The following is a 12,984-nucleotide window of genomic DNA, read 5'->3' as shown; positions in this document are numbered from 1 at the left end:
GACCAGGTCACATTGCCCTGGCAAGGCCCTGGGCAGGACGCAGAGAGGACAGTCCCTCCCCCAGGAGACCTGGGTGCACTGTTTGCAGGCGACAGGCTGTAGGTCCAGGGCAGGGGCTTCGAGGCCCCATGGTGATGTGGAACGTGGGCCACGCTGCTGGGGCAAGCTGGTTGGCTCCAAAACTTGGTTTGGTCTCACAGCAAGAGCGAGGCCCAGCGGCTAATTGGCAGTGGTGGCTGTTTGGCTCCTGATCCTGCTCCTGCTCTTTCTCTGTGCCATCAACGCCAGGCGGCCTGTGTTTACATGCTGTTTTGGCCGTTTTGAAACGGAGACCCTGAAGTGTGGTCAATAGCTCATTCTCTCAGGGCTCATGGCTCTCCACCTGGCTTGTAATCCTCTGGCCCAGAGGCACCCCTCCCAGGCCTCTGCCCGGCCACCAGCCCTCTTAATGCTGCGACATCCGTTTCTGGGTCCTCCACACACCACCTGGGGCCTGGAGCGTCAGAGCAGCCTGTCACTTCTGTGTGGCATTGACTGTGGTGCCACACTAGACGCAGGCTTCCTGAGCGCATGGGTGAGGGGGTGGGGGGATAGGTTGCAGGCCCTGCGTTCTCAGGGGTCTCTGTAACCTTCTCAGTGTCCCCACACTTGGCCCTTAGGGGTGTACATGTGGCTTCTTTCTCTCCACTCCCAGCTCCATCTCCCTTTCACACTTCACAGGGATGGAAGGACGGGCTTACCTCTTCCTCTCTGGCAGGGAGTTCCCTTACCTCCCCTCCTTCCTGGGGTCACTATTCTCTCTACACCATGGCGGAAACTCTATGATCTGAGCCTCCAAGACCAGGGGGCACTGAGGGGCTAGGGGTTATTGAGGCCAGCTACATTTGTGTGCTGTACTCAGTATTGTCCTCCATTACAGATCCACTTAAATTATCAGGATGTTACCTGAACTGTAGGGGCCTGGAGTGCAGGAAGCGAGGCATGGAGAGTGGCTCTCCTGAGGGCAGAGCTGTGAGGCTGGCCTGAGGCGTGCTGGTCAGACCTGGGTCTGAGCATCATAGCTGAGCCTCTCCGGCCCCTCTGCCCTCTTCTTGCCCAGACCCATCTGCTGGACCTTGGGTTCTTCTCAGAGGCCACTTGGCTTCCTGCTGCATTTGAGACTCGCAGTAACCCAGAAAGGTGGATGGAAAGGACTCCTGCCACCCCTCAGGCAAAGCGCTCTCAGTGCAGTCAGAGCCTCAGGTGGGCGCTTAGCTGGCTGAAGCCTTGCTCTCTCCAGGAGCCCTGGCCTGGCTGCTCCCATGGGAGGCTCCCCTCTGAGAATGCCAGATTCTGCAGGGGTGGGATCTGTAGCTGGGGTGGCCCCTTCCCTGGCAGAGCCATCAAAGCCAGGCCCAAGACAATGAGGCCTGCAGGGAGGGAGGGAATTACAGGGCCATAACCCATATACCTCACCCCTCAGGCCATTGCTCAGTCATGCCCACTGGGAACAGTCACATGAAGGAGACCTTTTGCCATGAAGGAGGGTGCCAGGGGCCTTCCTACTTGGGGAGTCCCAGGATGAGCACTAGGAGTGCCCCAGGGGTCAGCTGCTCTAACCTCCTCATGTGTTTATTTTTTAAAATGGGAAACAGGCTCAGAGAGGGTCCTCACATGGTCACACAGCAAATTAATGACAGAAATGGGACTTGCGCCCAAGTCTTGGAAGCCCAAGACACTATTCCCCTCCCTCTGGTTAAATAGTATAATTATCACCTCATTTAACTGGGGTGCCCAGTGGGGGCACTCAGCCCTGGATGCTTGTGCCTGGGGGCCCCCTGTGATGCCTGTGCAGATATGGAAGTGAGTCACAGGGCTGGGGCAAGGGACACAGCTGGGACTGGGAAGGAGAGGCAGGCTGGGCAGGGCATGGGGCGGCTATGGCCTTCTAGGGAAAAAACTAGATCATTCTCAGCCCAGGCTTTGTTTCCAAAGCCCTCTCCTGCCCATGAGCCCATCTGAGCTGGACAACAACTTTCTTAGGCATTCAGCCCCTTTTACAGAGGGGGATAATGAGGCTCAGGGAGGGGTAAGGTTTCATAGCTAAAGCTTTGATTCGAACCCATGGTCCTTCCACCATGTCTTGCCCTGGGTGGCATCTCAGGTGGAGAACTCAGGAAGTGGGGAGGGGTGTGGATCGGTTCTGTCATTTGGTGAAGAAAACAGTGGCAGCAGGGCCAAAGCTAAGCCCAATGCAGGGACCCTCCCTCCACCCCTACCTGGCCCCAGTCCCTAGCCCAGAAGCAGAGTGAAGGAAGCTAGAGAGAGGAGCGCAGAGTGGGGCAGGGTATGGCAATGACCAGGCCTCGGGGGTTTCTTAAAGATCTCTGCACAGCTCCAACTTGGAGGGTGAAGTCGATGGCAACAGGTTCGGTTTTTTGATTTTAGAGATTCAAGGTCATACTTAAGTGCCATCTGGCTGGACACAGGACAAGGAAGACCAACCTCAGTAGAAGCTTCTACCCAACTCTGGGATGCTGTCAACCCTCCTCACCTGAGCCAGCCCCAGCTAACAATAACCTGTACTGGCATTTGTCCACATGCTTTAGACTTTGGCACCTTGTAGGCACTTAATAAATAATAATAGAGGCTAGTCTCTGGCCACCAGAGCTCACAGATGGCCCCTTCAGGCAGCAGGAACCCATGTTGCAACTTCTTTACAGTTGGGGCAATCCATGGGCCCCAACAAAAGGTGAGGATGAGCTTGGCCAGTGGTAATGGAGGGCCCTCTATGTCACCTGCTGCCCACAGCCCGCTCCTCCTGGCCCAGGCCCTGCCTGGGATGTCAGGCAGACAATTCCAGAGTGTCAGAGACAGAAGGCGCTTAGAACGCAGATGGGGAAATCGAGGACAGTGTCACACAGGAAGTCAGAGTGTGTGAGAGTGAGGCTGGAGCCTGGTGTCCTGCCTCCTGCTCCATGTTCTTCCCCAGGCCCCATTCCCTCCTGTCCCAGGCTCTGTCCCCTCCTCTCGATCTGTTCTCTGCCTTTTGCACCAGTGGGCTTAAAAAGTGATGTAGATTTAGCTCTTTTCTGATTCTAAAAGCACAGGCTGAGTATAGAAAATTAGGAACATACAGAAAAGCATAAAAGCCAATAAAAGCTACCCAACTCTGTCCCCCAGAGATCACTTTCATGCATTTTCTCCTAGACTCTTTTCTGTGTCCTTATGTGCATTGTTTGGGTGCGCACACACTCATACACTCACACACACATTCACACAATCTCACACTCATGCACACATACACTGATTCACATTCATACACTCATTCCATTCAAACCCTTACATGCATAGTCCCATACTCACGCTTATACACACTCACATTCACACACTCACCTGTGATGGCTGTGCTCAGCCCCTCCCAGGGTCATCTTCTCCAGGATCTAGACCTGCTGCCAAGTTGCTCTTGAAAGGAGCAGGAAGATGTCTGCCTATTGTTTGCCCCCTAACAATGTACTGCCAACAATCAGATAAAGGAGCAAATAGCCATTTATTTCCAGTGGAGCGGAAACCCTTTCCTGGGCTGGGCCGGGCTGAAGGGTCACAACTTCCGGCTGGCAGACCAAGGGTGGGCGTCCCTCAACAGGAGATAGGGCACAAGGGCACCAAGGGGAGTGTGGGGACAGCTCTGTCCCCAGAAGCCATCACTGGCCTCATCTGGCACCACTTCCCAAATTGTGCATTTGTTCAACATTTACTGAGTGCCTGCTGTATGCCTGACGCCATCTGGCACTGTGGACATTGGTGTGAAGAAGACTGAGCCCTTTCCTTTTGCAGAACAGGTCATTCCTCCCGAGCATGGAGACGCCTTCTCATTAGCTTACCCAATGGATTACCTTTTTGGGGCACATACTCTGTGCCAACCTTTCAACATTCAAGGGTGAGGTAGACAGGTCTCAGAGTGCAGATGCAGTGGGCACCAGGAAAGCAACCTGGGATGGCTTCCTGGAGGAGGTGGTCTTTAAGTTCAGAGTCAGCCAGGACCTTTGTGTTTGCTGTTCACTCTGCCTGAGAAGGTCTTTCCCCACACCGAATGGCCTCTCCTTCATGCTCTGTTCAAATATCCCCTCAAATGTTCTATTACCCCTACACTCTCTGGCCCTTTGCCCTGCTTTCTTATGTATTTGCATATCATTAGTGCCCTCACTCCAGAATGTCAGCTCCATGAGGACAGGACCAGGTCTGTCTGGTTCACTGCTGATACGCCTGGCATGATGCTTGGCACACAGCAGGTACTGATAACTATTTGTCCAATAAATCATAATGACCATTAGCTCAGATCTTCTGAGACCCATCCTGCCTGGTTTGAGTTAGCCTGGGTCTTCCCTCCTCTGGCACTTGTGTCATCTATTCACCTTCCTGGCGGCTGGATTTTGTATTTGTCATTCCCCAGTGGGGTGGCTGCAGACCTGGTCTCACCTGGTCTCTGAGCTCTGCCTTTGGTGGGGCTGCTGGGGAAGGGGGAACAAACTGAGGTCCCCTCTGGCTCTGGGTATCTGGGATCCTTTCCCGATTCTGTGCTGTGTGGGTCTTGAACTGGGGTCTGGAAGGATGGGCGGGCCTGGATTGGCAGATAGTGGGAATGAGGGAAGCCTTTCAGGCAAGAGGAATTGCAGGGGCAAGGGCCTGGGGGTGGGACAATGAGGAGGGTCAGGAAGGGAACATCCCCAGGGAGTCTCTGCCCCAACCTGGTCTTTTGTCTGGGAGCCAGGTTGGGGTGCATGTGTCTCTGAGGGCCTGACTGGCAGGCAGAGCCCTTGCAGGCGGTTGTGTAGCCCAGGAGGAGGTGGCAGCAGCTGGGTGTTCTGTGTGGCTGTGGCCTGAGGAGCTTCCCAAACCAGGTGGAGATCCAGAAAGGTGAGTGCCCCTTCCTCCACCCCCAGGACACGCCCCCATCCCTGGTGATGGCCAACATCTCACCCAGGCCCCTGAAGCAGCCCTGGGCTCAGAGAGGGTAAATAGCTGCCCAGGGTCGCCAGGGGACCTTTGGTATGACCACTGGTGCATGGACTTTTTGACAACGGTTTCTGAACCACTTCCGGTGGGTCTGTTTTGGGGGAAGTCTGGAAGGGACCTCTCAGCAGGGGACACAAACAGGGCCGAAGCCCCGAGGTGACAATGTGCTTGGCGTTTTTGGAGAACGATGAGGCCGGTGGGGTTCAGCAGAGTGAGCAGGGGGAGACAGGGAACTAGGGGCACGGTCCCGGAAGGGGCGGGGTCCCGCGGGGGGCGGGGTCCCGCGGGGGGCGGGGTCCCGCGGGGGGCGGGGTCCCGCGGGGGGCGGGGTCCCGCGGGGGGCGGGGTCCCGCGGGGGGCGGGGTCCCGCGGGGGGCGGGGTCCCGCGGGGGGCGGGGTCCCGCGGGGGGCGGGGTCCCGCGGGGGGCGGGGTCCCGCGGGCTTTCACTGTGAGGCTCTTTTCTAAGAACGGTGGGAAGCCGGTGGGCATATTAATACAAGGCGTGATCTCACTGGCGTCTTGGGAAGCTGCCCCTCTGGCTGCTGGGAAGGGTGGGTTGTGGAGGCAGGAGTGGTCCCTGGAGACCTGTGAGGGTGGTCGGCCCGAGGGCGGCAGATCCCTGACGGCCGGTAGATGGCGTGGGGGTCTCTGAGCTGCACGGCAGAGGGGTCTGGGGCAACACTGGGTTTCTTTTCCTCAAAACTTTTTATTTCAAGAATTATATATATATACAAAAACCCGTTGCCATCGAGTCGATTCCGACTCATAGCGACCCTATAGGACAGAGTAGAACTGCCCCGTAGAGTTTCCAAGCAGCTGGTGGATTTGAACTGCTGACCTTTAGGTTAGCAGACAAGCTCACCCGAACTCTCTCTCTCTCTATATATAATTTCCACAATTCTAAGGTGTATATTTTTTAAAGTTTTGTTTTTTTAAAAGCTTTTGGAAATTGGAATGTGTCTCACAATTGAAGTGCACATTCAATTCAATGTAATCCTCCCTCACCCCCATGCTTCCTAGAGTGGAAACAAAGTAGTTAGGGGGATCTCCCGTCACAGTCCTGAGTCACTTTGAAAGAGGCGGAAGAGGGGATTCTTTCCCTGGGAGAGGAGGTGGGCTTGCAGAGGGGCGCGTGTCAGCTCTGTCCGTCACCGGCTGAGCTGCTTCTGGGGTGTTGACTCCCCCACATGGCGGCGCAGACAGGTAACGCAGGCTTTGGTGGCCAGACAAAGCCCGCAGGCAGGAAAGGGAGTGTGAACCGATTCAGTGGTACCGCAGGCACCACAGCCCCCCGCTCGGTGGGCTTTGTGATGGCTCCTCCCAGTCCCCAGAGACCCCTGCCTCTGACCATGGGCATTGCTCAGGGCCCAGCTGCCAGGAATCTTGGTCTGCTGAAAGGGCCTCTAGTGTCTCCACATGTTTAAGAGTGAGGGCCTGGCGGGGGGGGGGGGGGGGGGGGTGCTCCGCTCCAGGTTGAGGGACAGCACTCAGGGACCCCTCTCCCTTCCCCTCCAGTGGACTGGTCCTCGGCCCTGGTTATCCTCCCAGGAGGTGTGAGTCCCCAGGCCCCTGGGAGGAGTGACTCAGTTGGGTAGTGGGCCTGCCTGGTAAACAAAAACTCAGATGCTCCACCCTGAGGTGCCCCTCCTGGCTCTCCTTTCCCTGTTTGCAGGGACTGGATGGTGGAGAGCGGGGACCTGAAGAGGCCGCTGAAAGCTAGGCAGCTCCCAACATGGAGCAAGATGGCAGGCTCCTTGGGAACCTGATTCCCATCACCAAGTGAGTTGCCCCTCTGCTCTCTGACGCCAGGCAGGTCTTCCTGGGTTCAGCCCTAATGGCCCAGGCTCTAGGACCTGGAGTGGCCAGCCTCAGGTCACACTTTGGGGCAGGGGTAGTGCCAGGATCCCTACTCAGTCTTTTGCCCTCAGCCCCACCCTTGCTTCCTTCACATCATCTCCCCCACCCAATGGCTTCCCATCCCCCAGGGGTTGGCTTGTTTCCCACCTACTCCAGGAAGGCCTCTCTGACCATCTGGGCCCCCAATCCTGGCCACCCAGGCTCCTCCCGAAGTCCTGTGGAGCCTGCCCTTCCCTCCTACTCCCCCTAGCCAGGACCTGCCTACTCCTTCTGTGTCCCCCCTACTCGCCCCCTGGCCTAGACACTCTCGTTAGATGCTCACTGGGTACCAATTGTCCCTCTTTTTTTTTAAACTAAAAATAACTTTTACTTTTATTTCTTTATGGCAAAATCAACTAAGGCTCAGTCTAAAAAAAAAATAGAAGATGCCAATAAGCAAAAGCATGACAGTAAAAATATTCCACCATTGTTCATTGAGGGCTGCTATGTGCCAGGCGCTGCCTCTGCTGGATCCCATTTGCTCTGCAGCCAGCAAGGTGGATCCCACTGAACATGGCCTTTCTTAGAGAAACACCGTGAGGCTCAGAGAGGGATGTGATCTGTCCATCGCCACACAGCAAAGATTCAAAAAAAAACCTTGACCCCATTCCTTAGTCAGTGTTCTTTCCCCTGCTTAGTGGGTGGTGTGGAGAATGGGTGGGTGGGGAGGTGAGGGGATACAGGGAATCTGGTTGTAGAAGGCTTTGAATGCCACACTGGGAAGTCCCCTGAGGGCCACAGGGAGTTGGCTCCAGGCCCAGCCCTAGAAGGGCCCCTTATGTGGCTAGAAGAACCACATCCTTTTTGGAAAGAATTCCATCAAGATAGAGAGAACAAACAGACACTTGGCACCACCAGAGCTGGGCCCAAGAGGGCAGGAAATTGATGTGGGGGACATAGCCATGGAATAGTGCCTGCCAGCACTCCTGTGACTTCTGATAAGAACTTTGTACCTCTTCATATGGCCCAGGGGGGTGACATGTGGTGAGGGGTGCCAGGCTGAGCAGCTGCCTTCTGCAGGTGAGACCCAGCCATGCCAGGTTGCAGGGCCCCCATGCCACCTGCCTCATCCTACCCTGGGGCCCACAGCTGCAGACTCCACACCTACCAGCCCTTCCTTCCCTGAACACCCCAACAAGAGCAACCCCATCACTAGAAGCCTGGCTTTAAGCTCCAGCTCTATGAGCTGCGTGGCCACATGCAGGCCACCTTCCCCTCTGAGCCTCAGGTCCGCTGGTCGCACCTCCCTGGCAGGGCTGCTGGAGGAGTGGACATAGGGTTGTACAGTGGTGAAGGGTGCTTGTAATTCGTCATTTTTATTGCTCACCCCCTTTGACTGGCCAGAGTCTGAGTGCCTCCGGGATGTCGCTGGGCGGGTCTGGGATAGTTAAGAAAGGCTGATGGGGAGCTCTGGTTTGTGAGCCCTGGAGGGTAGACAGGGCCTCCCACTCCCCTCCTTCTCACTGCAGCTCCCTGTCAAGCCTGAGGGCTCAGTGGACTCAGGGCAGTGTGGGGAGCAGAGAGGCTTACCAATGGGGGAAGGTAGGGGGGTAGCTCAGGCCCCTCCTTCCCCAGGCCACTCCCCTCCTGGAGCCCCAGCTAGAAAGCTAGTGTCTCAGAGTTTAACAGGTAACAGAGAAGGAGGTTATATGCTGGCTGCTGGGAGGCAAGCACAGCTGTGGTGGGGAGTACCCAGAGGCCCCAGAGTCTGGGCCAGTTTCCAGGCCACCTAGAGCTTCCCATGAGCCCCTGGGCCCTGTGGTCAAGAGAAGGTGTAAATGGGCTCCTCGATCCTAGGTTCCCCAGCTGTGACCACGACAGACAAGTGACCAGCAGCCTGAGTCATCCCCAGAGCCCTGGGCAGGGCACAGAGACCTGAAGAATGACTGCTATGGACTGCCCACTGGCCTGGGTGCACGAGGGCCCAGAGGCGGATTTTGATTTGGAGAAATAAAGAACATGACACTTCCCTCATCTTGTGTGAGAAGCCGTTCATAATATTACCACAGCAACGAGGCCTTCCACATGGGGTGTTGGGGGCCTCAGGTCCCTTCCAGCAGGGAGGAGGTGAGGACTAATGGCTTCCTCAAGTCCCACAGGGAGGGAGCACAGGGCATTCATAGGCCCTCACCAAAGGGCCAGTCTCTTACTGTCTGTCCAGGGGTCTCTGGGCCTAGAGCCCTAGAGCAGCAGAAGCCCCGCCTGCCTGCCCCAGCCCAGTGCAGCCTGGCCTGGCTTCCCGGGATTTAGCAGGATTAACTAAATCCTGGGTTTGAGCTGGGTTTATAAGAGGCGCCACTCTGGGGGCCTCGGGGGTGATTTGGCGCTAGGTACCTCCAGCTATGTCCTTGTAACCTCAGAGAGCTGGCTCCCACCCTGGCCAGCTACCTACTGCTCAGCTCAGTCCAGTGGGTGGACTGAGGCTTGGGTAGGTAGCCGGCCTTGTGTGTTGTGGACCTGGGACAGGGTGTGTGCGAGGGAGGGCTTGGGGCAGCCTTTGTTCTTCTGCAGATGCTGCCCTGGAAATGATCCCTCCTTGGCCGGAGCAGACCTTCCACTGCTGGGTGGAACCAGGGTCCTGTTGTGGGACTTGGGTGAGACCTGTGAACTGTAATGCACAACCCAAGTTACCATTGACCTTGGAGGATAGGGGGTGTCTGTGAAGGTGCAGGTAGACGGAAGAGGGGAAACTGATGGTGAGGAAAGGGGAACCTGAAGGTTGGGGCAGGAGGCTGAATCGCAGGTGGGGACGCTGTTCATGTGAATAACAAGACTCCCCATTGATTGGTGAGCTGGGCTCTGGAGTGGGGTGGGGCTATCATGCTGCTCCCAAGGGTGTAGCCGGGTTAGAACCCGTGCATCCTCCTGCTGCACTCACAGTTACACATAGCCAATCCATCCAAACCCTATTAGAACCTGAATGACTTTGGGAAGGGGCCTGGCAGACTGAGTCGGGGTCCCAGCTCCACAATGACTTGCCGTGTGACTTTGGGAACCCATTCCACCTCTCTGTGCCTCAGTGTCCTTGAATCTATGGGGATGTTGTGTCCCTGTTGGGAGGATGAGAAGAGGTGACGGGTGTGAATGCACCTGTGGATTAAGGAACACGGTGGGTGATGTGGGTGTCCACCTAGAACACCTGGGAGAATTAGCCTGAACCCTCCAGAGGGTGGGGATCGTGGAGGGGGCATGTCACAGGAGTGTCGGACAGCTGGAGTTTCCTCCACAGAAGCCCAACCATGGACATGTAACAGAGGGGGAAAGATCTCATTTATAATACCCCTAAAACCAACCAAATGTCCAGGGTTAAATCTGACAGGAAAAGTGCAGAATTTACATGAAGGAAGAAGTGGTGCTTTACTAACGATATGGAAAGAAACTGTGAAGACATGGAGAGAAGATTCCTGTCCTAAGAAGAGAAGAGCTGATGTGGGCAAGAGATCCAAACACTAATCCATAAAACCAGTGCAAGTACAGCAGTGTTTTAAAAATGCACCTCGACAAGCAGATCTTAAAGTTTGCCTGGAAAACAAAGTGTGTGAGAGCAGCCAAGATTTTGAAACAGAGAAATAAAGGAGGAATACTTGCCATAGCGTATACCAAAACATACTCCAAAGCTAGAGAAACCGAAAGAGTGTAACACTGGTGTAGGAGAAGACAGAAGGCTCAGTGAAATGGGAAAGAGAATGGAAACTGTGCACCAACAGTGTTTCCAAGCTACAGGGAAGAGTGTTGCCAAGTTATTTGGGTAGTAATTTAGCAAAAAGTAAATTAGATCCCTACCTCACACCGTGCAAGAAAGAAATTCCAGATACATTAAAGAGCTTATATACATCTAGATCTCGCGTGTGTGTTGTGTGTGCATTAAAAGAAAAAAACAAAAAAACAAGCCAGTTGCCATTGAGTCGATTCTGACTCATGGCAGCCCATGTGTTTCAGGGAAGAACCGCACTCCATAAGGGTTTTCAGTGGCTGTGATCCTTGGGAAATATATCTCCAGGCCTTTCTTCTGAGGTACCTCTGTGGAGTTGAATTGCCAACCTTTGGGTTAGTAGTCGAGTGCTTAACTGTTTGTACCACCCAAGGACTCCATATGTATGCATTAAAGAGAACGTATATTTAGTGTGGGGGAAAAAACGAAAAACAGCTGCCGTTTAGTTGATTCTGACTCATGGCTATCTCATGTGTGTCAGAGAAGAACTGTGCTCTGCTGGGTTTTCAATGGCTGATTTTTCAGAAATAGATCCCTAGGCCTTTCTTCTGAGGCACCTCTGGGTGGACTTGAACCTTCAACCTTTTAGTTAGCAGCCATGAGAGTTAACCGTTTGTACCACCCAGGGACTCCAATTGGTATATAGGCATCTATATTATAAAATTAGTGGAAGATATAGGACTATGTTCTCTAAACTCGGGACTGGGCTGTCCTTCCTGAACAATGCATAAACTTCACAGTTATAGGGGAAAAGATTGATTTGACTACATAAAATTTTCAAAAAATCTGCTTAACGGAAGACACTTTAAACAAAGTTAAAAGATGAGGTGCTGGGAGAAAATCCTTGCAACGTATATAACAGTTGGAGGAGTGAGACTGGGGGGGCACTTGGGGAAGGAGGCAGGGTGTCCATGGGTTCACTTTTCACAAATACCCGCCTCAGTATGGGTTGGCATTTTAATAGCAAGTACAGTTCCCATAAGGAGCCCTGGTGGTGCAATGGTTAAGTGCTCAGCTGCTAACCAATGGGTTGGTTCTTGGAGCTCACCAGCGACTCTGCTGCGGGAGGAGACCTGGTGATCTGCTCCCATAAGGACTACGGCCTAGGAAGCCCTACGGGGCAGTCCCGTCATATACGGTTGCTGTGAGTTGGGATCGACTTGACGGCACACAACAACTGCAACGTGCTTCACATAAAAATATGGAAGTAATGCCAGGCCAGGCATGGGCTGGGAGGGGAGCAGGAGTGTGAGGTGACTGTGGAGAACATGTTAGGGTGGGCCCTGGGGCCGGTTGATGGAGGGTCCCGGGGGTTGGTGTGGAGGACTGGTAAATGGCCAGAGGGGCGGGTTCTGCCTCAGGACAGGGGCCTGTGCAGGGGTGCATGCCCGGCCAGCCTTCCTGGGAGACAAGCATATTCCCGATTTATCCACCCTTCTAATGCCCTGCTGGACCCTCGCCAGCGTCTCCACCTCCCTGCCACTGCTCTAGGAGGTCCATCCCCTGCAGGCTCCAGGCCCTGTGCCCATTCTGCTTTGGCCAGCCCTGCCCCGCCCTGGGGCCTTGGCTCAGAGTTAGCATCACCCCTGCCAGAGGGTTGGGCCTTCTATCTCCTGCTTGGGCTCTGAGGTTGACAGTGAGCTCAGGGACCATTTCCCCAACACCTCCTGTGTTCCCTGCGTGCTGCCGAGAGCTTCTTGCTGGGGGATCGGTATCCTCGTTTTACAGAGGGCCGCAGTAGACACTGGCACGTCTTTAGCATTCTGGAACAGGTGGGACTCAGCTATGGCAAAGATCACCCAGATAAAATAAGGATGTGAAGTTTGGGGAACAGAAACTTTTACACCTGAAAAAATGGAGGTTCAGAGAGGGCATATCTCCCATCTAATGTCACACAGTACACTGTTCTTATGATGCTGAAACCCTGCAGTGGGCAGAGGTGGGGCTTCTCATTCACCACCTCATCTGATGCTCACTGCAGCCACGGTCCAATCCCCATTGTACAGATGGGCAAACAGAGGCCCCAAAAGGGCAGGTGTTGCCTAAGGGTACACATGGCTCAAGGGTGGAGCCCAACTTGAAGCCAGGGAGGTATCTCATGTACAGTATCAATGGGCCTGGTTTGAATCCTGGTTCTGCTGTGTGCTGGCTGTATGAGCTCTGGCAAGTCACTTTGTCACTCAGAGTCTTCACTATCCCCACCTGTGAAATGGAGCCCCATGGGGCCGTGGTGCTGGTGCCCAGGCCCCTAGCACGGGCTCAGTCATTGATGGCCGTGGCCTCAGATGTTGAATGCCTCACCCACCCTCACTCTCCAGGGCCAAAAGACACTCAGGCTGGGGGTTGAAGAATAAACTTTAATCTCTCTGGGACAGGGGCT

Source organism: Elephas maximus, chromosome 25 (assembly GCF_024166365.1).
Source record: "Elephas maximus indicus isolate mEleMax1 chromosome 25, mEleMax1 primary haplotype, whole genome shotgun sequence".
Taxonomy (NCBI): Eukaryota; Metazoa; Chordata; class Mammalia; order Proboscidea; family Elephantidae; genus Elephas; species Elephas maximus.
The sequence above is the reverse complement of the archived record's forward strand: the minus strand, read 5'-3'. Positions refer to the sequence as shown.